The sequence below is a fragment of the Canis lupus genome, chromosome 11, assembly GCF_011100685.1.
Source record: "Canis lupus familiaris isolate Mischka breed German Shepherd chromosome 11, alternate assembly UU_Cfam_GSD_1.0, whole genome shotgun sequence".
Taxonomy (NCBI): domain Eukaryota; kingdom Metazoa; phylum Chordata; class Mammalia; order Carnivora; family Canidae; genus Canis; species Canis lupus.
This window is the reverse complement of record NC_049232.1, coordinates 14,709,315-14,736,713: the sequence shown is the minus strand read 5'-3', so window position 1 is coordinate 14,736,713 and position 27,399 is coordinate 14,709,315. Positions and strand designations below refer to the sequence as shown.

General features: G+C 38.1%; 2 long non-coding RNA genes across 2 annotated transcripts in view; one reads left to right on the top strand and one right to left on the bottom strand.

The window, feature by feature from the left end:
* The window catches only part of LOC106559535, a 167,768-nt gene that overhangs the window by 120,799 nt on the left and 19,570 nt on the right, over positions 1 to 27,399 (top strand). The gene's annotated exons all lie outside the window — the stretch shown is intronic.
* The window catches only part of LOC119873875, a 37,739-nt gene continuing 19,631 nt past the window's right edge, over positions 9,292 to 27,399 (bottom strand). Inside the window, exons 3-4 of the long non-coding RNA XR_005366613.1 lie at positions 10,528 to 10,664; positions 9,292 to 9,884 (exon numbers count right to left, since the gene is read on the bottom strand). This is a non-coding gene — a long non-coding RNA (uncharacterized LOC119873875). The remainder of the gene's footprint in view (positions 9,885 to 10,527; positions 10,665 to 27,399) is intronic.

Below are 27,399 nucleotides of genomic sequence, written 5' to 3'. Positions count from 1 at the left end.
CTTCTGGGATATGCCTAGGCCTCCATAAAAAATAAAAATAAAAAATAAAAAATCAGAAATCCTCTTTATAAAACTGCTGTATTCTGAAATAAAAACTTTTCTTTAGTGTATATTATTCTTAAATTCAGTATAAAAGAAATGTTGAACTCTTGCCCTTCACCAACAATGGGGGCAGGTATTATTCAGCAGTTTTTCAGCTGCCGTCAGCTGCCGTTTCAATTTTCTAAGGGTCAGTTTTTCTTCTACTCATTCTAGACCCCTCTAGTATGTTTAAGGATTAATTATTTCCTTTGTGTAAAGGACTCTTTCTTCCTTTTTCTTTTTCTTCTTGCTGCATTATCTTGACTGTACTATTCACTCTTATCTCTGTCAAATGTAGTTCAAGGATACAAGACTCAAACAAGCCAGCCTATATCCTTGGAAATAGATATCATAAAGGGTGAGGAAATCCTGGGAATTCTTGACAGAAATGAAGTTTTAGAATTTCCCATGGATTTTTTGTTTTCTCTGCTCTCACTGTTTCCCATCTAAACTTATAATTGAAATATAACTGTTTATGTATCCGCATCTGGACACAATGCAGTCTATTTAGGCTAAATAATTGTAAAGATGTTTGGAGTGGTGGAACATCTGGTAGAAAGAGGGGGTTTGATACTTGTCTAAACTATGGATGTTGTAATTTTTATTTTCCTATCCAGTGTTTGTAAGAGTAGGATTGTCCACATTGTTGATATAAATTGCATGTTGAAATCATATGATTTTTTTCAAGCATACATATATGATGGCTAAGTCTGGAGGTGCTGATTCAGCAGTCTGTGGTAGGGATCAGGCATGTGTGCTTTTAAAAATCTTCAGGTGATTCTGAACTAGACCTCTGGCTGAAAACCAATGGAGTAAAAACTAATTTATTTTTTTATTTTTTATTTTTTTGTAAAAACTAATTTATATTTATATGTGCTTAAATGGCATTACTTTGATTTTTTTTTAATTATCTGTCTACTGTGTATTTTAAAAAGAGAGATGTATGTCAGATGCTTAACTTTAAAATAACATACCATATAGTAAACCAAAGATTGGATTATGAGTCAGAAACATGCAGGGTGCCTGGGTAGTATAGTCGTTTAAGCATCGGACACTTAGTTTCAGCTCAGGTTGTGATCTCAGGGTTATGAGATCGAGCCCCATGTTGGGCTCTACATTCATCAGGGAGTCAGCTTGAGATTCTCTCTCCCTAGTCCCCTCCTCCACACATGCATGCATGCTCTCTCTCTCTTTCTCTGTTTCTCTCTCAAATAAATAAATCTTTAGAAATATGGGTTCTGATTACAACAGTCTCACTTACTCTGGGGCTCAGTATCTGCATTGGTTAAATCTGGGGTTATTTTAGGTGAGCCCCAAGGTCTCTTTTCGCTTCAGCATATGTGATCCCATTTACACCCCAATCTTGCGTGAAATGGACCAGCAGTTGCTAACAGAAATAACACGTGCCTGAGAGGTTGCCTTTGCTTCTTCCAGAGGACTGCTGTAGCTTTGGCATGAGGAATACCCAGGAGCTCAGCTTCCTCTGTGCCATCTGCCCCCACAAGTAATGGCTTGGTTCACACAACCTGCTATCTAGGTGGCAGGTCTTGGACTGTCAACTTGCCTGTCAATGTCAGTCCTATTACATTCCTGACCCCGAAGGTTTTAGTTGCCTGATTGACTGATGATGAATGATATGTATACACAATTAACTCTTTAGTCTCACTAGCCTTAAAAAGGAGACCCGTGTGTTCCTTATCTACAAATGTGTGTTAGTCTCTCCCATGGTGAAAACACAATTGGGAACTTTCAAAGAGACGAAGGCCAGTGATTTTTAAGCCCTTTTCCAGTCATGCAGAATTTTTACTATAATGACTGATCACTTAGCAATGCCTGTCTTTTACATGTGATCGTATAGCCATCCATAAGAGATTGGGCACAGAGAAGTACCCTTTCTTTTCTTTTTAGGTCAAACTGTCCTTAAAGTACCCATGACAGGGGCACCTGGGTGGCTCAGTCAGTTAAGCATCAGACTTCAGCTCAGGTCATGATCTCAGGGTCTTGGAACTGAGCCTCACATCAGGCTCTGCACTCACCCAGAGGTCTGCTTCTCCCTCTCCCTGTCCCCATGCTCATACACACACACACACGCGCACGCGCGCGCACACACACACACACATATTCTTTCTCTCTCAAATAAATAAATAAAAACTTAAAAAAAAAGAACTACCAGTGACAAATAATTTTTCTTCTTCCATTTTTTTGCCTCTGGGCATTTTGTCTGTAAATGATTTTTCTACTAAAAAAAGTGATATAAAATATGATATAAAAATAGTAACGGTATGTAGTTAAATATTAACACATTATGCATTCTATATGTCAACACCTAATTCACAGAATAGTTGCTAATTTGTGTATCTATGGTGTGAAGCAGATACCTCTTGAATTTCTACCTTTAATTTTGGAGTGCACCTAATTTCTTGAATATGGTAATGGTGGGTAGATTTTAGACCTAATGGCTCCCTTCTCATTTAAATATATGCCACCTACTTTTGCTTTTAGAATTCTTAAGTGTTGCTTACTTTTGAAGAAGGAAGAAACAAGTCATTTTTTCGTATCATGCTCACTTCCTAAATGTTGTAAATCACTGAAGAAAGGAACAATTGTATCCTGTACATTTATTCTTTGTGCCCCCAAATAACAATTCTCAGCACTTCATACATGTCAGTACCCCAGACAATCACACACTTTCCTCATCTGTCTGAACATTTTCTTACTATTCATTTACCAATTCAACAAACATCCAGTGAGTGTCTACTGTGGATAAACACTACAAGGCAGGTAAGAAAGACAGAAATGGAAAAGAGACACCAGTTCAATGGAGTAGGAAGGATCAATAAATGAGTACATAAAAGAGTAAAGAAGATAACATTAGAGAATATTAAATACTAAGAAGGAAAAAAACGGGTGCACTGATAGAGGGAGCCTGGGGGATTACTTTACATCAGGAAGCAGGTGCTGACGAGGGGACGATTTATGTTGGACATTAATGGGAAGAAGCAAACCAGAGGCAACAGGGAGGAAGAGAACCCTAGCAAAGGGTAAGGGCTGAGACTTCAAGGCAGCCACAGACATAGGGCATTTGAAGGAAGAAGGGCCAGTGGGGTGAACCAGATGGAGAATGAAGAAAGAGATCAGAGAGAAATGTGAGTCACAACAGCTTAGATTTTTCTAAGTGCAGTAGTGAGCCCCAAGAGGATTCATATACATGTGCTGGGAGTCCAGAGAGCTATCACCTGACTTATATTTTTTAAATCGGCTGTTGCATGGAAGTTAGATTATAGGGAGCAACGAGGGGAAGAAGGGTATTAGTTATCTTCCTTTTAGGGTAGTTATGAAGTATGTAGAGGAGTCTCACACATTTTAAGTGTTCAATAAATGTTAGACATCATTGTGAAATCAGCTTCTTTCTCTCCTTCATCTTTGTTCTTTCATGATGGTGAGTGTCATTATAATTATCATTTCCACAGTTTACCTGGGAGGTGATCATGGATCAAACTGAGGGGTTAAAGCTTTGGATGAAGGGAAATGGATATTTGGGAAACAATTTGGGGTTCCTATTTGTAAGAACCCAGATTCAGTCCTAGCTTCTCATGACTTTGCCCTGCAATAGTTACTACCTCCTCAGAATACCTGTAGCACCAGTCAGTTCACTGTTACTAGTGTCATCTTGAGTCTGCTTCTTGTCAGTTCTCCATCTAAAACTTATTTAGGAAAAACAACAACAATATATATGAAGGTGGTTGAAAAGGCTGATTCTCAGGATCAATAAATATCTATTCAGTAAGGAAAAGAAAGAAATCTTCATTTCAAAACAAATGCTCCAAGTGATTCGGGTTATGGTAGCTTGTCAACTCCACTTGGTGAAATACCAGTCAAAAGCTTGGAAAAGAGAAAAAGACTAAAAATAAGAGATTGGGAAGGTTAAGTATATGTATATGTACCAATTAAAACCATAGGGATGGATGCAACTGCCCAGGTAGAGTACATAGGAGGAGGAAAGTAGGTTTAGAATTGAACCTGGGGGAACCTTGAGATCTGAGGGACAGGTGCAAAGAGAACCTGAAAGGGAATGAGGAAAGAGAAAACTGAGAGTTGTGTCAGGGATGCCTACAGTAGAATTTCAAAAATGTGTGGTTATACATTCATTCCTACAGCAAATACCATTAGAAGGCCTTCTCTGTGCTAGGCACTGGAATCTAGCAGAAAATAAGACAGACAAACATCCTTGTTCCTGTAGAATGTTGATTCTAGTACCAGATGAAACAGATGGCCAGAAAATCCCAAAATAGAAAAGAGAGCAATTTTAAGGAGTGTTAGATTGACACCCAAATTGCAGTGGATTGAGGAATAAGTAGGATATGAAAGTGGAAACAGGAAATGTGACTTATACTTTCTAGCTGGCCATCAAGGGGGAAAAAGAACCAAGCCCTGCATGGCCTCCCTGCCACTCACCTCCGAGTTATGTGACCTCTGTGAACTACACTGCTACCAAGAAGTGAAAACTTAATTTTGAACTCAACAAACAAAATTATAGATGTTGAGAGAACTAAAATACCTTCAAGTCCCTGGAATCAGGAAGAGCACAAATAGAATCCTTTATAGAATGGTAAAAAAAAACTAGCAAAAAAAAAAACAAAAAACAAAACTAGGCAATGACAAATCCTTGACTTCTCGAAGGAAAAAATAATATTTTTCATGGGTAATTCAAGATTCACAAAATAAAGAATAAAACCAAATCAATAAACAGTAGTCAAGCATGATAATTTTGAGATGAATATTCTGCAAAGTTGTTGTGAGACTTCTTTAACCCTGTAAATTAGAGGCAAAAGGAATTCAAAACTGATTCAAATATAATGGGGCACCTGGGTGGCTCAGTTAAAGTGTCCGACTTGATTTTGGCTCAGGTCGTGATCTCAGGGTCATGAGATAGAATGCTGTGTTGGGCTCCTCGCTGACTGTGAAGCCTGCTTAAGGTTCTCCTTCTGCCCCTCCCCCACCTCTCTCTTCTCTCCCTCTCCCTCCCTCTCTCTCTCTCTCAAAAAGAAAAGAAAGAAAAAACAAATATAAAAAATGTATAATTCACACTCATTTCCTCCTTTCCTGATTTAATTCTTTATCTTTTCCCCACAAACTAAAAAGAGCACATTACGTCAGAGAAGTCAGCTGCATGTCCATACTGTATTTTCCTTGTTAAACTTTTTAAAACTAGTGAGGAGTGTATAAATGTCATGTATTCTGAAATAGTAAGAATAACATAAAATACAGTGAAACCTTACAAAAGAATTTAAAATATATTTGTGTAGGAAAGAGATGGAATAATAAGAGAACAACTATGTGTAGCATTGATACCAGATTCTAAAACACAAGTGCTCATTGTTGGCAAACAAAACAAAGCAAAAACAAAAACAACTTACAGCTTCCCAAACAGTTCTGTGAATATAAAGAGAAATAGAGAAGACAACATATTCCTGTTTTTAAAAAGTACAATGCGGGATCCCTGGGTGGCGCAGCGGTTTGGCACCTGCCTTTGGCCCAGGGCACGATCCTGGAGCCCCGGGATGGAATCCCACGTCGGGCTCCCAGTGCATGGAGCCTGCTTCTCCCTCTGCCTGTGTCTCTGCCTCTCTCTCTCTCTCCCTGTGTGTGACTATCATAAATAAAGAAAAAAAATTTTAAAAAAAATAAAAATAAAAAAAATAAAAAGTACAATGCTTATAATACGAAATACTCTAATACTAAATGTCTATTTGGTTTCTTTTAGATCTCGAGCATATGCTTCAAAGGGCTAAGGAGTAAATGTGAAGGATTCAGTAGAACAGTATCATCTCTTTTTATCCCTTCTTCAATGAGCAGAAATGGCCTGTTCAAATATTTTGTCCAACATTTAGTTTTCATTTGAAAGAAAGAAAATGATTATTCTCCATTGCTTGAATGTTTTCTATGTCATATATGTTATTCATTGCTTATCTATGCCCAGTTAGGGAAACCTGTTCCTCCAAATGAATTAAATCAAGCTTTCCAAAGGATACCATAGCCATCAAAAAGTAAGTCCATCACAGTGGCCCTCGTTGTTAATTGAATAATTCTTTGCACGTGGTGCTAGCACTCAACAACTATTTGTTGAATTAACAGTTTATTTAGACCTGTACTGGAAACTAATGTTTAACACATCATATTAGGAAAGCCACATGAAAGGGAAGACAGGAATGCTGAACACATGGTTATGCCGCATGAATCACACTCCTTTGAGGCAAGATCAATAGGTAATGGTTTTGTTTTGTTATATATGATTTTGCATTTCTAAACTTTCCCTAGTTTGTCAGATTTTTTGGCAAGAGTAAAAGATTTAAAAAGAAAAGATTTCAAATAGTTAAATATAGTCTCTTTTTAAAGAGTTTATTTGAGAGAGAGAGAGAGAGAGAAAGCATGAGTAGGGGAGGGGAGGGCAGAAGGAGAGGGAGAAGCAAACTTCCCACTGAGCAGGAAGCCCAACATGGGGCCTCATCCCAGGACCCTGAAATCATGAACCTCAAAACTCTCTACTGTAGAAGCTAATTTCAACTTTAGCCTTTGTTCAAACTTAACAATGACCATACTATTTAAATACCAAAAGTTACTTCAGCATTGCAGTTAGAATTTAAGGAAGACCATGAATCAAAGGGAAGGAATGTGTTTCTGTGCAGAGGGATTTACCCTAAATACATCTCTGGCTTCTCCCTGTTCTTTGATCACTCCACACCACAAAAAGTGGAGGGGCCACATGAAGTGAACGTGAGTAGCCCTCTCAGCACTTCTGCCTTCATTCTCAGCACCTCTGGAGGCCTTCTACCAGAAATGGTTGGGGAGCATATAGTTTCCTGAAACTACTGAAACAAATGATCTCAAATTTAGTGGCTTATACAACAGAAATTTATTTTCTCAGAGTTGTGGAGGCCAGAAGTCCAAATTTAGTTTCAATGGGCCAAGATCAAGGATTTGGGAGAGCCACACTCCCTCAGGAGAGTAGGTGGGGGGTCAAGGCAAGCTACTCTTTGCTTCTTCTAGCATCTTGGGCTCCTGGCATTCCTTGGCTTACGGCCACATCACTCTCATCTCTGCTTTCCTGGTCACATTGCCTTCTCCAGACACTGTTAAAGGTACTTGAGGCCCACTTTGATGTCCAGAAAAATCTCCACATCTCAAGATTCTTAATCACATCTGCAAAAACTTTACCATATCACATTGACAGGTGCTTGAAGTTAAGATCTCACATCTTTGGATGGCTGATATTCAGGCCAATACGTGAGGAAGCCTGTGCTGTCCAGTTTCATCATTATCGACAGAGCAGGAATCTACCAAATTCTAGTCCATTTGGCCCACAGACTAAGTTACACACTCCAAATTAAATTCTGTCCATGATAAAGCTGATATTTTGATCTCCCAATCTGTCTTACTCATGATTTCTCAAAATGTTTAGGATATGGCAAGGAGGAAGTATGATATTTTTTACAGTTCCCCTTGAAACTCAGTAGGAGAAATGAAATGGAAATAATGTCATATAATCAAAGACTTAGTACTTGAGAAACCCCCTTCTACTATGTACCATTGTGAGGAAGTGAAGAAGTAAAAACAAAATAACATAAAGGCAGGGAAGAGGAGACGAAGATATAGACCTGATTCAACCGCTGCATGCCTATTCATTATGCACAGTGGAGAATCTACATATGGCACCTGAAAAATATCACTGAATTAATAATTTAGATCATGATTATGCCTCTAATTTCCTACCATATCCTACTAAATAGACATTGTAATGAAAAGCATATTTTATTTACAATTATAGTTTATGAACCCAAATGTAAACTGACAGTAATGAGAAGATGGTGTCACTAAATCCATTTTAATGTAAATTGCCACATTTAAAATATTCTGAAAGCAGGAAGGGCAGTTAATGAACCTAGTACTGATATCCTTGTCAGAAATGCCTGGCTTACACCCTGATCTTCTGTTTCAAACTAGATGATGATCACCTCTTCATCCTTTATGTGTTTATTGTTTTTCCTCATGATACTCTAATTATAACAGTTTTTCTTCCTCCCCCCTCCCCGCCCCCCTCCCTAGCTATCAGCAAACCTGATTTGAATTAGAAAGGAACAATTCTTTGGCTATAAACACAAATCTGTCTCCCAAGCACAAGCTGGCTTGTTCTGCATATAGCAAGGGAAGCCATGATGTAACAAGGATAATTATAACCTGAGCTGGCTGGTGTCACCGCAGAGAGGGGCCTGTCAGCATTTCACTGTGAATAATGATACCACTGCCTCTGCTCATATGAAACACCAAACTTGGGGTTCTTGGACAGTTTAAAGTCCAAGAATGCAACTTTTAACTGAAGACTTTGTTGCAAAATGCTGTGCTTGCTGTGATCCTGGTATTATACTACACAAAGCCTTTTCTTCCTGATGGTAACCACTCTAGAATTGAGAGCTACACGTAGACTTCAGTCCAAAGTGTTAGAGAGGAGCCATGACATGGGGTGCCTGGGTGGTGCAGTCACTTAAGCATCCAACTCTTGGTTTTAGCTCAGATCATGATCTCAGAGTCATGAGATCAAGCCTGCATCAGGCTCCATGCTCAGTATGGGATCAGCTTAAGATACTCTCTCCCTCTTCCTCTCCCTCTGCCCCTCCCACCTGTATACTCTCTCTCTAAAAAGTAAATTTAAAAATCTAAAAAAAAAAAAAAAAAAGTAAAGGAGCCATGACAGTGACTCAGACTGGAGGTGAGGAGGTAAAGAAAGAAGCAAGTCTATTTAACTATTCTTTCTTTTTTTATTTCTTCCCTCAAAAATGTGTTCTCTTGGTATTTTAGCTTATGTTGCCCAGAGACCTACAACAATCTGATGAAAAATTCAAAGAAACTGGAGATAATAGTGAAGGGGTCAGTGTTCACCTTTAAATCCACATGGAAAATGAATGATTTGGGGAAAAAATGGTTGTAATTCTCATTACATGTAAAGCCTACATCTTCTGGATATGTAAAGAACCCTTAGACCTTGATTAAATACCAGTAACTCAATAGAAATATAAGCAACAAACATGAAAAGACATTTCTTTAATACAAATAAATATAAATGAAAAGGCACTCAACCTCATTCATATTAAGATACACGCAAATTAGAATCACACAGAGGTACTCTTCTCACCCTCCATATGGGCAAAAATCTCCAAGTCCGGCAACATATTCTATTGGAGAAGATGTGGGGGAAAAGACTCACCACTTGCTGAGGAGAGTGCAAAATGGTTCAAACCCTATGCAGGGTGTATTAGTTTTCTGTTGCTGCTGTAACAAATCACCATAATTTCAAGGCTTAAAACAAATTTATTATCTAATATATTTCTGCCAACCAGGTGTCTCACACTGGTCTTATAGGGTTAAAAATCAATGTGTCACCAGAGTTCTGTTCCTTATTGGAGACATCAAGAGAGAATCCATTTCTTTAAAGTTCTGTATCTGAGGTCACTATTTTCTTGCTCTTTCAGGTTGTTGGCAAAATTCAGTTGGGTACAGTGATTAGCTGAAGGCCATCTCCAGCTTCTAGGGCTGCCTACATTCTTTGGCTCATGACCTGCTCTTTCCATCTTCAAAGACAGCAATAGCAAGCTAGGACCCTCTCATATCACTTCTCTCTCACGAAGTTGCCAGCTTTCTTCCTTTTCCGCTTTTAAGAACTCATGTGATTACACTGGGCTTAGTTAATCCTGGATAACTTCCTCATCTGAAGAGCTGGAACTTTAGTCACATCCTCAAAGTGTGTTTTGCTGTGTATAAGACAGTATATCAGCAGGGTCCAAGGGTTAGAATATGGACTTGTTTTTCCTCCCCCCCCCCACCAGCTTTGTTGAGGTATCAATGACAAGACTGTAGAACATTTAAAGTGCACACATGATAATTTGACATATATATATACCTTGTGCAAGGATTTTTTCCAGCATTAAAATCAAATGTATTTGAACAGTAAATGTAAATGCTTGACTGCCCATTGATAGTTTTACTCCCTTTGCAATATTTCCTGGCCTTTCACTTACTATAAATTCCATTCTTTACAAGAAGTTAAACATCATTAATTATAAATTTAACATTTCAGCCTGGTATGAGCTTTCTAGTTTCTGCAAAGCATGAGAAAAGCAAGTGAAGTGCAGAACAGTGTTTCTGTACCCAGAACTAGTACCCTAAACATCTCCAGTTTCATTAGTGTTTACCCTCAAAAATGAACCAGCATGTAATAGAAATTGCTAAAACTTCTGACTTCTGTCATGCAATCTGGATCTATTTATAAGGAGTTCAGCATTTTTTATCACCTTGTTTTCCCACAACCATTCAGGGACAGAACCTACAGGAATAATATATGGTTTATAGTCATTTGGGTTTTGGGGGTTTTTTTGTTTTTGTTTTTGTTTTTACCTCTGAGTGATGTGGTAAAGGTCTGAAATACGTCACAATCTTGATACAATTGAGAGTATTGTCTCAGCCGGGTGGGATTATTTGATTTTTCTTTTCTTCCGTGCACATACATTTTCCAAACATATCTGTATTACTTTCTGATCAGAAAGAAGAATATATGTTATTTCAATGTCCATTATAAATATCTCATCCCAGCTTTGTATGAATTTTTCATACACCGTGATAATAACTTAAAAACCTATAAAGTGTTTGTCTAACGATCATGCCTATCATGTCCTCATACCCAGCTCCCTGACCTGATTCTGTCTGCTTCCATCATCCTCATCAGCCTGCTGCCTATGCTGCTTTGCTCTCCAGCCACGCTCAAGAATCTTTTAAAAGCAGTTAAGAATAAGTGTGTGTGTGTGTGTGTGTGTGTGTAAAGGACTGAAGGAGAAGGGAACAACTAGTTTTTTGTGAAAACCACACCCTACAAAACCAAAATATCTCCCAGAGGTTAAAAAAAAAAAGGAAAAAGAAAATCCTATGATCAATTGTAATTTGTTAATCCAGTATGTCTTATGATTTGCAATGTATCATCTATATGTACGTACTTAGCTCTTTACTGATTAATAACAAAACCAGTCCTCTGGGCGTAAGGAACAAAAGTTCCTAGTGAGGATTCTGCTTAGCATCAGCGTGGATGCTCAGGCATCTTCTTCATTTTCAACTCAGGAAAGCACTCCCTTCATATGACATTTCCTTTCATTCTATTAAAACTATAATTTAAGGAAAGTTGTTTGAAGCCTCTGTCTTCAGAGGATAGCATTAGAACCCTTTGATAGAGTAAAAATAATTACCCCCCATAAAGAAAGAAAAGCACCCCTTCCTACCACCCTATAAATGATGACCAATCATCACCCTCAAAGAGTCTCTTTTTCATAAACCATCTCTTCGTACTGAGATCTGACTGTACCCTCCAGTCTAGCAAGAGACCTGCAGACACATCACACACAGTGCAGTGAGAAAAACTGTGCTTGGGAATCAGACCTGGATTCAGATTGCATTCCTTCTGTTCAGTTCCTTGGCTTCAAGCAGGCAGGTGAACCCCTTGATGAGTTTCCTCATCACTGAGAAGTCTTTGGCCTCACAGAACTATTTTGGGGACTTGAAAAGACAGCCCACATAGAGCGCCTAACAATGTCTGACATTCAATCAGGATTCCTTGCTCTCCCTCCCAGCCTTGGGACTCTTAAAAAATTCACATGGACCCAGCATGTTCCCAGTAATCTGGAACCTATTTTTATGAAGTACCTGCTACCTATAGAAAGAAATTTACCACAGGTTACTTCAAAGCAAGAAACGACCCTAAGGTATTCTCAGTGGGGAACACATTATTTATCCCCATAACCTCAAATGTTCTGGAATCCACATCTGCATTGGCAGCTAGGCCAAGCCTGAGTACTGACGGCTCCGGCAACACTAGAATGGGTCCCATTGCTACTGCTTCTGAGGAAAACTGAAGCATGCGGAGGGTGAGTAGAATTCACATAAAAACAAATAGGAATTCCTCTAAGATCTTAAATTTAAGTCCTAGATGTAAACTACCTATGTTTAGAAGGGAAAGAGGGACCTATAGACCATCTACACTTTTATACCCACTTACAGCTTTTTTTTAAAATATAAACCTATGGTGTCTAGATTCATAAAACAAATTACTACTTTGCAGTTCTATCATTCAACTTAAATTTATGCACCTCCATGGGATTACTAGGCTAGACACTAGAGTGTGAAGGTGCAACTCACAAAGTAGCCTTTCATCCTAAAGGAGAAAAAGAAAATGTTTAAGATGGGCTCAGTGTGTAGATCTTCTTGTACCTCATTATATCAAAGGAAACTAGAAATTGGAATCCAGGATGTTTGAAGGAAAAGAGACAAGCTATTTTGGATGTGGACAAACCTTTTCTACTCTATTTTATCCTTTGGGGAAACAAACATAAAACACCTCATTTAGTTGGTCTGAATCTAGTCAAAATGGCCCACCATTCTAAGTAGCTCTGATTCCCTCGCCAAATAAATACCCTCTTGTTTAGCTGTTTAACTAAAACATCAAATCACCCAAACTGGCTCAGAATAGTGGTGATCCTTGCTTTTCAAATTACTGAGGTTTTAACCCTGTTGTCTTGGGTAGGATTTAGATAGTGAAAACAGAATACCAAACATGATAATCCCTGTCTGCTCAGAATGTCCATCATTGCACACACACGTGCACACACACGGAGGCACACAGGCCATCTGGACGAATACACATACACCTTGAGATTACTTGAGACTGCCTCCCAAGTCAGTCATTTAGTCAATAACCAAAGCTCAAAATGTCAGAGTTAAATGAGGAAAGCCAAAACAGATGGAATCTTGCCATTAGTGGCAGTCAGGAAGCCACAGAGGAATAACAGACTTTCATACAGTTTGTGAAACTGAAAAAGAGAAACTTGTTTTTTTTACTAGAAACCCAGAAGTGACAAAACGTGAAACCCCAACTTAATTCTGAATCAATCATCTGGCAACTTTGCTTTCATGATCTGCTTTGAGGTAGATTTCACACAGTAAATCGCACTAAAGTCTGCTCTGCCAAACTGTGCCACACTCTCTGATTTATCCAGGTGAAAATTAGAATAAAGCCTTTCATGTTACATCAGTGGATCTGCTTGGAACAAAAGCCCTTGTGAACTCAGGAAAGTCAGAGAGTAATAGGAAGTGTAATATAGCAATGTTTGGGTGAACTTTTCCGAACTTGAGAGATACTTCAATTTGGTTTGTAATTACCCTTGGTAAAGAGGATCAAATAAATTTTTATCTTGTTACTCCACCAAGACTACAAATAGATCTTCACAGCACAAATCAAACAACAAGTGCACACGATCTGGACACAGTTGGCTTATAGCTGTGAGTAGCTCTCCACCTAGGCTCTAGTAAGTGCACATCAACATGCTGAATGGACTCTTAATTTTACTCAATTATCCACAGTTATGTCCCCTTTCTGCTTTTAATTAGCTGCACAGAATTAGTTTCAATATTATATAAGCCTGAAAATGCAGGCTATTGTTTTACAGTTGTTGTTTTCTTTTGTTCTGTTTTACAAGTTAGCAAATGTTTGAGGACTTGTGTGAGGTGTTAGGCTCTATGTTAGAGACAACAGGATATAAGATGAGCTCTTGACCTTCACAAATGTATCAACTATTAGGGGAGCTCATGAGGCTCGTTTTCAAGCACTAAGCTAGAAGTGTTGCCCATCCTAGGAAAGTTTTGATGGGATACTAGTGCAGGTGTCACTTCTCCCCACAATACCCACTGATGAACCCCTGAAGAATCCAATTCACTATCTCTCTCTTACATACAGCATTAAAGGACTAATTTTATGGCAAAATAGTAGGAAAGTCCAAATACTTTATTTGGTGAAGGCAAGGGGCACCTGGGTGCCTCAGTCAGTTAAGCATCTGCCTTCAGCTCAGGTCACAACCTCAGGGTCCTGGGATCGGCCTGTGACTGGCTCTCTGCTCAGTGGGGAGTCTGCTTCTTCCTCTCACTCTATGAGAGATCTCTCTCTCTCTCTCTCTCAAATAAATATATAAATAAATCTTTATTTGGTGAAGGCAAGAAGTGAATATATTAGGCTATTACAAGAAAGGTGATGTGTAGAACTACACATTGGATTTTTTTAAAATTATTATGTTTTTAAATACTGACTTCCAAGTCATGAGGAGAGACATTACTCTATCAGAAAGAAAAAAGGCTATTCATTTGCAACTACAACTAAGTGTTTGTGATTCAGTTCAGTTATACTTTTTCCTGAGGCAAATTTGAGATAAGTCATAGTTACCCAATGCAAAATTATATGTTTGAAGCCCAGAGAAAAACATCTATATTTGGGGCAAATTTTTATGAATATTAATGAATTAAATTTATATATAAATATTTGCAATGCTGGAATTATATGAACAAACAGCATTTTGCATGTTTGTTTTTTATGATGCCCCAATTAAGAATGACTTTCTTCAAGTATGAGGTAATTGTTCAATCATCAAGATTTCTCATGTTTCACTGTCAAGCCCACATTACATTGGTGTTTTTTTGTTGTTTGGCTATTGAATTTTTTTAATCAACTCTGTGAGCTACTTGCCCAGGCAGATAGTACAATGTGTACAATGTTACAAGAAAAACATGTCCACATATAGGTTTGCATGTTAAGTTTACAAAGTTGGGGGTTTTTGTTCTTTAATACTTTCATATAGTAGATGCTAGGGAAGTGTTTCAAGCTGAAAGAGAAAACTCATAATGGGGATGTTTGGCTCTCTTGTAACACTTTCTAGAATTCAAATGTAAGTATACATTTGAGGTCTTAACCTTGGAAAAGCAAGTGATTTTTTTTTCCCTCTGATATTTAAGAGTAATTTTTTTTACCAGCTTTAACTACTGTATGCTTGCTGACATAATAATTATAATAATTAAAATCTATTGAATGTTTACTAGTTGCCAGGCCTGAGACCAAGTTTATTATAGACATTTGTTTTTATTATAGTCATTCATTTCGTTTAATCCCCACAGCTCAGCAAGGTAGGTACTATTACTAACCTCATTTTACACATCAAGAAAATGAAGTTTAAAGAGGTTAAGTAACTTGCCACAAAGTCATACAACCAGTAAGTGACACAGAACTTGTTTGGAAGCTTGGGTTGGCTGATTGAAAGCCTTTATCTTAACCTGTCTTCCTTAGTAAGATAAAAAGGGAGAGAAGACTGGTAGACAAATAGTTAAATTTACAGTTCACATAAATTTTAGGAAGGAAAAGTGACTACTAACTTTTCTTACATATTTTACCAATATTATCTTTGCCACTAGTTTGATATTTTTTAAAAGATTTTATTTATTTATTCATGAGAGACACAGGCAGAGAGAGAAGCAGGCTCCATGCAGGGAGCCTGATGCGGGACTCAAGGATCGCGTCCTGGGCTGAAGGCAAGCGCTAAACCCCGGAGCCACCCAGGGATCCTCCACTAGTTTGATATTTGTCAAAAAATGGGGAAAGAGGCATGTAAGGTGTTGGGGATAATCCTGAATTTGAGAATGTGTCCATTTAGACCCAAGTTAAACCTTGAGTTTAATACATTTTGAATGGTAAGCCTGAATTTTAATGCCTTAACTATTAGATTTATACAGTCAAAACTATCTGTACTTATACACTCCTAGCCAGGCATCTTTGATATTTTTTTGTTATGTAATATTTGATATGTGAAAAGGAATATATGAAACTAATATACTTACTACAAAGAATGAAATTAAAATAAACACTGGTGATGCCATGAGCAAACCCAAGTCCTACGGTGTTGCTGACATCACCCATGCCATGAGGAGCTAGTTCTGTACCCCTTCACCATGCCCTTTCCAGCTCCCTGCCCCAAAATACATAACTGCCATCTGGAATTTGGGTTTATCACTCCCTTGCTCTGTTTTCTATTTAACTGAAGTATAATTGACATATTCGTTTCAGGTATACAACATAATGTATCAGTATTTGCATATATTATGAAAAGGTCACCGCAATAGTTAACATCCATTAGCATCCATCATCATACACAGTTAAAACTGCTCTTCTTATGATGAGACCTCATAAAATTTACTCTTTTAGCAACATTCAAATATGTAATACAGCATTATTAGCTATGGTCATTATGGTATACCTATATCTGCATGACTTATTTCTTAGCTAGAAATCTGTACCTTTTGGCTCCCTTTACTCATTTCACCTCTCTCCATCCCCCACTTCTGGCAACCATCAATCTGTTCTCTGAATCTATTCACTTGGTGTTTTGCTTTCCGTTTTTTTAGATTTCGCATATAAGTGAGATCAGACAGTATTTATTCTTCTCTGACTTAAGTCACCTAGCAGAATGTCCTCAGGGTTCATCCGTATTGGACAAATGACAAGATTTCCTTCTCTTTATGGCTGAATAGTATTCCATTGTGTATATATGCCACATCTTTATCCACTCATCTGTTGGTGGACACTTGGGCTCTATCTTCTCCTATCTTGGCCATTGTAGTTAATGCTGCAGTGAGCATGGGGATACATATATCTTTTTGAATTAGCGTTTTTATTTTCTTTGGATAAAAACCCAGAAGTAAAATTGCTGGATCATATGGTAGTCTTAGTTTTACTTTTTGAGGAACTTCCATGCTGTTTTCCAGAGTGGCTGCACCAATTTACATTCCTTCCAACAGTGCATGGCGGTTTCCTTTTTTCCACATCCTCACCAACACTTGTTATTTCTTTTATTTTTCATCATAATCATTCTGACAGGTGTGAGACGGTATCTCACTGTGGTTTTGATTTGCATTTACCTGATAATAAGTGATGTTGAGAATTTTTTCATGTATCTGTTGGCCTTCTGTATGTCTTCTTGGAAAAATGCCTATTCAGATTCTCTGCTCATTTTCTCAATTGAGTCAATTGACTGTTGTTGTTTTCTATTGGATGGTGTGAGTTTTTAAATATTTTGGATATTAATCCTTTATTAGGTTTATAATTTGCAGATATTTTCTACCATTCGGTAATAAGTTGCCTTCTTATTAGTTTCCTTTGCTATGCAGAAACTCTTTAGTTTGATCTAATCCTACTAGTTTACTTCTGCTTTTGTTGCTTATGCTTTTTTCTTTGCTTTTAAAAAGGATTTTAGCTCATGTGTACATATTCCTCAACAATACGTTACTTAGCTTTGCTAACTTTGAGCTTTACTGAAATGGAATCCCAAGATATACCTAGGTCGTTGATGTACATATGAATTGAGGGGAGGGGGACACCGACATTTATTCTGTAGTATCTCTTATGCATGACTATCTCTATATCTAGGACAGCCATCTTCCTAGAGCAGCATGTAGAGCTATTAATGAAAATCCAGTTCCCAAGCTAAGGTTTATGAATGTTGTTTCTTTTATTGTAGCAAATGCTTTCAGAGTTTATTATACAATGAAAAATACTGTTCTGTCATTAAGTGCACACTCTGCTTAGTGTAATTTATAGTCATGAATATTTGCCAAGGAATCATGTAACTATTACACGTATTTATAACAGAGCTGAAAAAAATGCCAATAATATCGTTTGAACTTTCATAGCCTTTTGACCCAATAATAAAGCTAAAGTTTTTCACTTGTTTAAAAAGCTGTTTAAGGTGTTAAATTCCTGCTTGTTTAATAGAGAGTCAGTTGCCACACTTGTTCTAGCAAAAGGAGTACAATTGACATTTTAAATATGCGTATGTACAGGTAATGAAAAATACTATCCAAAGCTGAAAAGATAATGAAAAACACCTAAGTGATGCCAACCGTCATGTTTGCGGCTATTGTCTAAACTCTTCTTGAATAGTTCATTGACATTATGATCGGGTTCTAGATTAGTTAGTATCTGGTTCAGAGCTTTGAAGACCATGATACTTTCATTATATCCATTTTTACATGAAATACTGATCTAAATATTTCTATAGTGCATCAGGATGCTTTTCATTGCAAGAGACTGAAAATCCAAGCTAAACCCAAATAGGCAGAGTCACATTATTGGGTCATGTTACTAAGAAGTCCTGGATGGATGTAGCTTCATCTGTGGCAGAGTGCCACAGGGCCTGATCCTTCTTCAGATCTTAGCTCACTTCTTGTCCCTTTTGTATATCAGAGCTATCTGACTCCCCTAGGTCCACGTCTACAGGACAATGTATACATATTTATCAGAAATCCCTGCCAAGAGTCTTAGGTTTCATGGAATCTGACTGGGTTACACACTAATGCCTGAGCCAGGCCCTGAGGCCAAGAGAAGACAAGACTCTGACTGAGTAGAATTAGTGCCCTCCTCGGGTCAGAGAAGTCAGCCGTATCCAAAACACTGAGCTAAGTGCCAAGGAGGACGTGATTCTCCAGGGAAATATGGGGGTGGCACCCCAGAAGGGCATTGGAGACATACTGAGTGGCGAATTCACACTTGAATTTTTTTTTTTTTTTTTTTAGTTTTCTAGTTCCACGAAATCATATTTCAGAGTCTACCTCTCATTCCTACTCACCTTTCTCTTTCTCTTCACTTTCAGTGCAGTTATTTCATGTTCTCCTAGTTGAGGGGGATTGCTTTGGGTACCAAGCCTCACCCTTCACAATGTCATTATAGATAACTATATTCTGCACGCTTGCATTCAGGGTAACCCACTACAGCAGTCTGTAGTTGTAGAGAGGAATTTGACATTCTTGTCATCTCCCTCCAGCAAGTTTGAAGGGAATACTTATGTCATTCAGTAGACTCACAATGTCCCAAAGCAAGTCTCAAGATTCTGCATTCAAGGTTTCTCTTAAGTTAGCTTATAATGATCTCAGCTTTGGTTTCAAGTTTTTTTTTTTTCCTTAGTTCTCACAAAATTCTGTTATCACTTCATGCCAGATCTCCCCCCTTAGCACCTGAACAGTTTAAAATTTGACATGATACTGTGGCTGAAATAACTACCTACAGAAACCGTCCTCTCACACTGATACTTCCCCTGGCTCATTCCTGTGAAACACATATGAAACATATGCTCATTAGTTACAGGAACCAATTTAAATGATAATGTTTTCAAATGGCCAACATCAAATAAACTCAGGGAATAAACATCATTGCAACATGGTAAACAAGCTCTGAAGTGCAGCTGAGTGTGAAGGTGATTATCAAGGGACAGAGCTGGTGGATACAGAGTAAGTAAACCAATCTACTGCCAGATAATAATGTAAATTTCTCACGCAGTGCACTCCATTACTTCTCCCTTAGTTCTGCTGCTACAGTCTGCCCTGCAGGTTAAAAAAAAAAAAAAAAGAAAAATTCTGAGCCCCAGCCTACACATTTAATGTCTATTAAAAGCAGGGATAAGTATTTCACATGGGGGAGGTTGGACATGAGATTTAGGTTATCGCTGGATGAACCTGTAAGGTATAAATAGGGATATGAGTATCGTTACACTATTGTTATCAAGTGTCTTCAGATTCAGAATATCACAGATTCTGTACAGAAACCAAAGCTATTATAAACTTCACCAATAGGAGCTTATAAAAAAAAACGCTCTTAAACTCTTAGTATTAAGCATCTTTAAAAGTAGTGCCATAATACTTAGAACATTTTAGGAAAATTAATTAATGCCAAGTAACATTTGGTCGACACTAGGTTAAACAGTGCATATACCAAGAACAAAGCAGACTCAGAATATTTGAGTTGCTATGAAATCATGGAGGGGAGTTTACCAGATTCACAAAGAGGGAGGAAAATATTCCCAGCACAAAGCATTATATGCAAAGAAATGAAAATATATGACCCATTCTAAAAATAGCAAATTAAGTTGTTGGAGGGGGATGGAGTAGGAAGAAAGGGAGCTAAAAAGACAATTTAGTCTTTATTCCGAATTTTAAATAGCACGTGTCACAAAATTTTAAATATACTGAAGTAAGAAGAAGAAAGCAAAAAAATAAGGGGCACCTGGGGGGCTCAGTCAGATAAGTGCCTGCCTTTGACTCAAGTCATGATCCCAGGGTTGAGCACTTCTTCTCCCTCTCCCTCTCCCCCTTCCCTAGCTCATGCTCTCTCTCAAATAAATAAATCTTAAAAGAAAGCAAAAAAAAAAATTCATAATCTCAATAATTAACTAGCCTTGTTGACAAGGTTCTAAATAAAATCACAAATGTATGTATGGTTTTTTTGTTAAATCATACATAAAAAGACAAGAAGGAGGTAAAAGACATCACTTTCTCTTCTCTGATGTGTCTCTCCAAAGAGAATTATGCTTAATAGTTTTTTGAGTTTCCTTTAAGGAAGATGTATTTTGAATAATTTGAATTTTTAAATAAAATAAATTATACCTTACATGCTCTTCTGCATCTTGATGGTTTTTTGGAAGCATTATAACACATTTGTAGATCCTCCCACAGCAACACATATAGAACTTACAGAGTATTTTTAGCAGCTGCATCATATTCTACTATATTCTACTGTAGAGTTAAAACAACTGATTTGATTGATGGTTTTTTTGCATAGCTTTCTGGATTTTTTGTTAATTGCAATGTTATCAATATCTTAGTATATAAATGTCTTGGCTAAATAACTTTTTAGACTCTTTCCAACAAGTTTTCCTTCCCTCAGTAGTTTATCAAGTGTGCTCTTCTTCCCACAGAACTGTCAGGAGCTTTGGATATCATGAAGCCTTTAAAATTTTCAAATAGATTAGGGGGACATTTCACTTCTGGATTGTTTACTTGTATTTCTCTTAAAAAGAGTATAATTGAGCATATTTTCATAACATATGTAGCCATTTTTGTTTTTTTAAAAAACATTTTATTTATTCGAGGAAGAGAGAGGCAGAGACACAGGCAGAGGGAGAAGCAGGCTCCCTGCGGAGAACCTGATGTGGGATTTGATCCCAGGACCCCGGGATCATGATCTGAGCCAAAGGCAGACACCCAACCACTGAGTCACCCAGGTGCCCCTATGTGTAGCCATTTTTGGACACAGGTTTTGAAGAAATCTTTATACCATACTAATAGATTTGAACATTATCATGGAACTAAAAATCACTGTATCTTTAAAAGTTAAGTGTTGGGATCCCTGGGTGGCGCAGCGGTTTAGCGCCTGCCTTTGGCCCAGGGCGCAATCCTGGAGACCCGGGATCGAATCCCACATCGGGCTCCCAGTGCATGGAGCCTGTTTCTCCCTCTGCCTGTGTCTCTGCCTCTCTCGCTCTCTCTGTGTGACTATCATAAATAAATAAAAATTAAAAAAAAAAAAAAAAAAGTTAAGTGTTGATAATATCTGGTTCGTAAAATGGAAAGAGAAAGGACCAAATCATATTTTGTGATTATTCTCATTTCATCTTATCGTTTTTATTTATACTCTGAATGACTCTATCAAATTTACTGTTGAAGCCTATGGAATAAAAATTATTTGGATGGGGAATCAAGCTTTCAAGTTTTAGGAGTACCCTACCCAAGAAAGCTAAGAGTGAAGCTTTCATGCATAGAGTACCAATGGGGGGGGGGGGGGTGCTGCCTTATATATTTAGCCACATAAACTCAATGAAATCAGCATGTTTATCAATCATTTCTCAACAAATACTCCTTTCTTCTGCTTAAATCAGCCATAGTAATTGAATTCCTTAAAAAAAGGGGGGGGGGTTGGACTAAGAACAATGGCTAACTTTCATGTCATTCATATTCTCAAATATTTGTCACACCCTGATTCTCCACCACAGTATGGACCATTACTTAGTCATCACTGTATTGAGTGGTCATAGAAACCCATAGCGACTAAATGGTGTTTCCAAAGGGTCACTAGAGTCCCCATTGCAGCTCTTGGGCTGAGTGTGCCTTGCTGTAGCAGGTGGAACACAATCAGGTATAGTAGGAGGCGGTGGCTTTCAGATGCCTCTTGATAATCATGCATGTGACTTCATTCTAACACCAGCTTTCAGAGGCAAACAGAGCTTCAGCCTTTCTTATGAAGCTTGGGTATATTCTGTTCACCTCCTGCCTCATTGACCCGCTATGACTATGAAACCTGTATTTTTGTTCAAAAAAAAACAGGTGCCAGTTTGCCTAGATGATGTGTGACTATGCTGGAAATAAAACTATATGCTCAGTAACAATATTGTTTATAAAATTGTCAAGATAGGATATGGACAATTAGGAGTTTCCAGAGAACAGATCAACCAGGAGCAGACAGGGATTGTTTCTGCCAGAGATCTCATTTCCTTTTATATATCTCTGCTGTTGCAGACAGGCAGGGAGGGTCTGCTCAGGGACCACATGCTTGCCTTCAATTTACCCTCAGCTTAATTCAAAGATTACTCTTCTTTTTGGGGTAAACAACCACAATATAAACTGGACTTTAAGGAAATATCTATATACTGTACTATACAGTGTAGTATATCGTATACTACATACTATATGCTACATACATACAGTATCTATATACTATATCTATATACTGTTGTTTAGTCAGTCTCGTGAAGTTTGATTTTTGGTTCCGTGTTGATTTGTTTTTTCCTTCACGAGCCACATTCAACATTGCTCATGTTCACAAAAAACAAACAAAGCAATGAATTATACAACTTATGTTCTGAGATGTCTCCTTATAAAGTTGTTAGGACAGAAAATCCAGCTGTGTTAGATGATAATGTTGACATCCTTCCCCATGTCCTCTCAACTTGGTATTCTATTAAAGGTGGTTTTGTTTTTGTTTTGTTGTTGTGAACTGAAATTTCATGAGTTCATTGTGGACTAAAAGACCCTGCTTTCAGATTGCTAAGCTGCACTCCTCCCTATCCTCTGTTTTTTTCTTTTCCTGGATTTGTAACCCAAAAATCAGAGAAGCCAAAACACCATCACTATGAAGATATGCCTATGCCTTGTTCTTTTTCTCTGGCTCTGGAAAAAATAAGTCTTGTACAGTGCACACAACGGTGTAATTCACTCTCTGGTACAGCTGCCATTGGGTCTTTCCTGTAAGAAATCATATTAGCCTTCCTTTTAAATGTGTTCAGGGTAATAAGTCATCCTTGACATTCACCATTCATACAACAAAATGTCTGTGTTACAAAATCAGCCCCAAGCTTATCAAATAATTAATACCAGATTTGTAAGTGACACAGATGATGTCAGGTTTTTGTATTAAGTAGGACCTTGATCCCCAGCATTTATTGGTTGCAATCCTTTTACTAACAGATAACATCTGCCAATGACTAATACTTGGTTTCAGGGAAAAACAGCTTTTAGTGATTTTAATCCTATGAAGTTTACTAGTTTGACAACACTGAAAGCCAAATGCTTTTGTTTAACCACCATAGAGTAAGGCTGTGCCATCTCTTTCACAATTTTTTTTTAAGTCTTGAGGGAACCCCATTTAAGGATAAGACTCTACTAACCCTTGGCATGGACTCACTTCAGAAATGGCCCATGAGCTCATTACCTTTAAACTTTTGAGAAATGTCAATATATTGAGTTGGAATAGAAAGACATTCTACACCAGATAGGAGAGGATAAGAGGGGGTCACACAGGACAGACTTTGAGTTAGGAACTATCACCGAGGTCACAAAGTAAGTGGGGAAAATACTCCTAAGTTGGCCAAGTTTATTAGTATTGGAGTGGGAGGCTACAGATAAAGGAGGGAGGAATCGATGGTGATTTATGAATATTAGGCTTGGAGACCTCAGTATGAACTCATGTTATATTTTCTACAGACACAGAAACATTTATAGATACAGTACCAAACATGAGTTACTTTACACACATGTGCTTCCTTGCTCTTTTAGCCAAGAAGACATAGAAACAATAATACCTCAGGAGCAACCAGTGTACCTAGCTCCCAGATTTTGTTTTCTAATTCTGTTCTCCAATAAAGAGAACCAGCATCCTTGGAGAAATTGCTGATTCTAGAGTTTGAACAGAAAATATAACAAGATGAGTTTGGAGCATCCTGTAGTGCCAGAAAGTAAGAAAGTGCTCAATAAAACAAGTGAACATACAATAAAAAGAAACCAGGGCACCTGGGTGGTTCAGTCAGTTAAGCATCTGTCTTCAGCTAGGGTCATGGTCCCAGGGTCTTGGGATCGAGTCCTACATTGGGCTCCCTGCTCAGCAGGGAGTCTGCTTCTCTCTCTTTCCTCTCTGCTTGTGCGCTCTCTTGGTATCTCTGTCTCTTTCTCTCAAATAAATAAAATCTTTAAAAAAACAGTCTTTATATCAAAGGGAAATAGAAGCCAACTGACAAAGTTCCAGATGGCCAAAATTGTAACAGTTTGAACGATAAAATAAGATAGTATTGGATTATAACACAAAACACAAAATAAACATCCATGAATCCATATTAATATATTGATAATAATTAATTATAATAAATGATGGAATAAATGGGGAGACTAGACAAATTTCCTCTGAAGAACAATTCTAGATAATTCAAGTACAATATTATCTGTATAATTCCCTACTTCTTAAATGTGGGTTGCAAAGAGTAATCTTTTCCCGAAGGATATAGTATAGAAAATAGGAAGATAGATCAGCCTGCCAAATGCTACCTCAGCCAGGTGATCAAGGTTAACATCAACAGTGATAAGTCATGTTGATAGCATGTGCCCTTGATATGACGTGACAGGCATGGAACTTGTCCTCTGTGGTCTTTTCAAAAGCCTGTAAACCCTAATCATGAGAAAAACGTCAGACAAGTCCCAATTCAGGGACCCTCTCCAGAACCCCTGACCAGTACTCCTCCAAACTGTCAAGGTCATCAAAAATAAGGAGAGTCTGAGAAACTGTCATAGGAGGAGAAATGTAAGGCAACAGTACAGCTATCATGGTATCCTGGATGGGAATCTCAGAACAGCAAAAGGGCGTAGGTAGAAACTAAGGAAATCTGAATACAATATGGGCTTTAATTAATAATAATGTATGAATATTGGTTCATCCATTATGACAAATGTACCACAGTAATGTGAAACATTAATAATTGGAGAAACAGGCCCGAGGCCTCTGGGAACTCTGTACTATCTTCACAATTTTTCTATAAAAATCTAATTTTATTATAAAATTTAAAAGTTTATTAAAAATTTAAAAAACACTCCCCACTTTATTCTTGTTATTATTCATATGGTCCTTAATTAGATGTCAATATTTTTATGACATCCAAGCTAAGTTATTATTCTCTGATGCCCCATAAACTTGTGAGTTGGTTTCTTCTAAGTGTTCTAATCAAAGCTTTAATTTTACCCTGAGAACGGTCTTTCCATTTGCTAGGGAAATATTTTCTAAGTTGTTCATATGCTGTCATTTTGGTTATTACACCGTCTCTGATAAAAGACCACTATAGCTTGACTTTCAGTTTTATTAAAACTCTATTATGATTATCCTTCTAAAAACACTCTAAACTCTGGTCAGCCTCAGTCAGAGTGGTAATGAGGGTGGAATGTATCATTGCAAGCCTAATTCTGCCCATTATATTCCTGCCTCTCCATTTATGCTAGTCTAAAAGTGTTATTGGAGCTGGAAGATCATTCTGTAACCTTCAGATTACTGCTGGGTGGCTTCGGCAGAAAAGGAATTACCAATGCATTAAATTTGAATTAGCTCTGAGAAATCATGCAGATGTATGCACAGAACATTATAGCAATACTGTCTCCTAGGCACAGCAGAATTGCTTTTATGCAGTTTTAAAGAATCACTTGAGCAACCCTTAAATTGCACACATGATGAAGCTGAGCCAGCAACTTGCATTTAAAAAAAAAAAAAAAAAAAAAAAAAAAAAAAAAAAAAACCTGCAGCCCAAATCTAGCCTTTCAGGGAGTCGTCTTTCAGAGAAACCTGATCACACAGGGATGGCTGCTGAGTGGCCTGCATGGGTCTCAGCCCCGCCATGTTCGAGTGCCCTGGTGGAGTGACTGCAGAAGTGTCACTTAGACTAATGATTATGAATTATGCAGAGGGTCGTATCCCCTTAGTTACAAGTCATTTACACGGTCTCCCTTTAGACTGCCTCGGCTGGTTCAATTTTTTTCCCTCCTACTAGGAAATAACTCATTGAATAGATGTTCAAAGTTGAATTTATTGACATTCTATTTTTCTTCCATAATGCCAAGCTTGCAAAACAACCAAATGAAAAAAAAAAAGCAAGACACCGCCCCTCAGTGAAATTACAGCAACAACAAATCTTAGTTTTTCTTTGCTTTATTCTGTCAAGGGTGCTTCCCAGTTTAAAGGTCTGACAGTTCCAGGGTCATTCTGTCTGTCTGTCTGTCTGTCTCTCTCTCTCTTCTACTTCAGTTAAATTGATATGGAGGAGAACTCGGTAGATGCTGAGTTCCACCTGCTTCAGTATGTAGGATATACGCTGTTTCAGTGAACTGCTCAGAGGGGAGGAAAACCAGGAAACAGGAAAACCAAAGGGTCTCATTCTTGAAATGACAATGTCTGTCAGATTTAGCTATATTTTTGTGAGTCTGGGCCCTTGAGACAGGTCAGAGACGACTCTGTACATTTTAACCAGTGACTTCCTAAGCCTGACTCCTGAGCTGGATGAGGAAGTCAGCTGCCATACAGGATAATATAGAATATATATAGAATCTCTTCCTCTGGTGTTGGCTGACCTTAGATGTCAATGGAAAATATAAGGAGCACTGACCTCTGCCAAAAAAGCAGACTATCAATGACCAACAAATTCAGAGATTATTTCTCATAAGAAAGCCAGACTGAAGCGGGGGGGCGGGTGGGGGGGTGGGGAGTATTTTTTTTTCCAAATTGACCAGGCAGATTTTGTCTCAGTGACAACTGGGCAGGGAAGAGTCTCTCAAGACTCCATAAGCTGACTCAGGACTGCAGACTTTGTTAATGTTTGTAGGACGGGAGATTGTTCGGCCACACATCCTGCCTTTCAACAGTCCTTCATTCAGGGCAGCTACCCTGACAGCTTGACTTTCAAAGGAGGTCCTTGCTGCTGGAAATGGCTAAAGCCAAGTAGAGATAATGGAAGGAGAATGCTCTGGAATGTTGTTCACACCTCCAAAAAGTTGGTTGACCTAGGTGGTCATTCAACAATGGCTTCAAGCAGCCACCTTTCGCTGTTCCTGAGGGATCTATGGTGTCTAGAAAGACTTTTTGGGAAATGCAAAGGTCTCCCCTAACAGTAGGGCAAGAAGTTCACTGTCCTACTGCACCAGCTAGATCTCCTTCCCATTGTCTCTGCATGCCCCCAAATAGACCCAGAAGGGCTCCCAGAGGGGCAACTTGTGCTGATGGCACAGTGTTCAATGTCACTTAAGGGCCTTCCATGGTAGGATGATTCATTGAGATAACAGCCA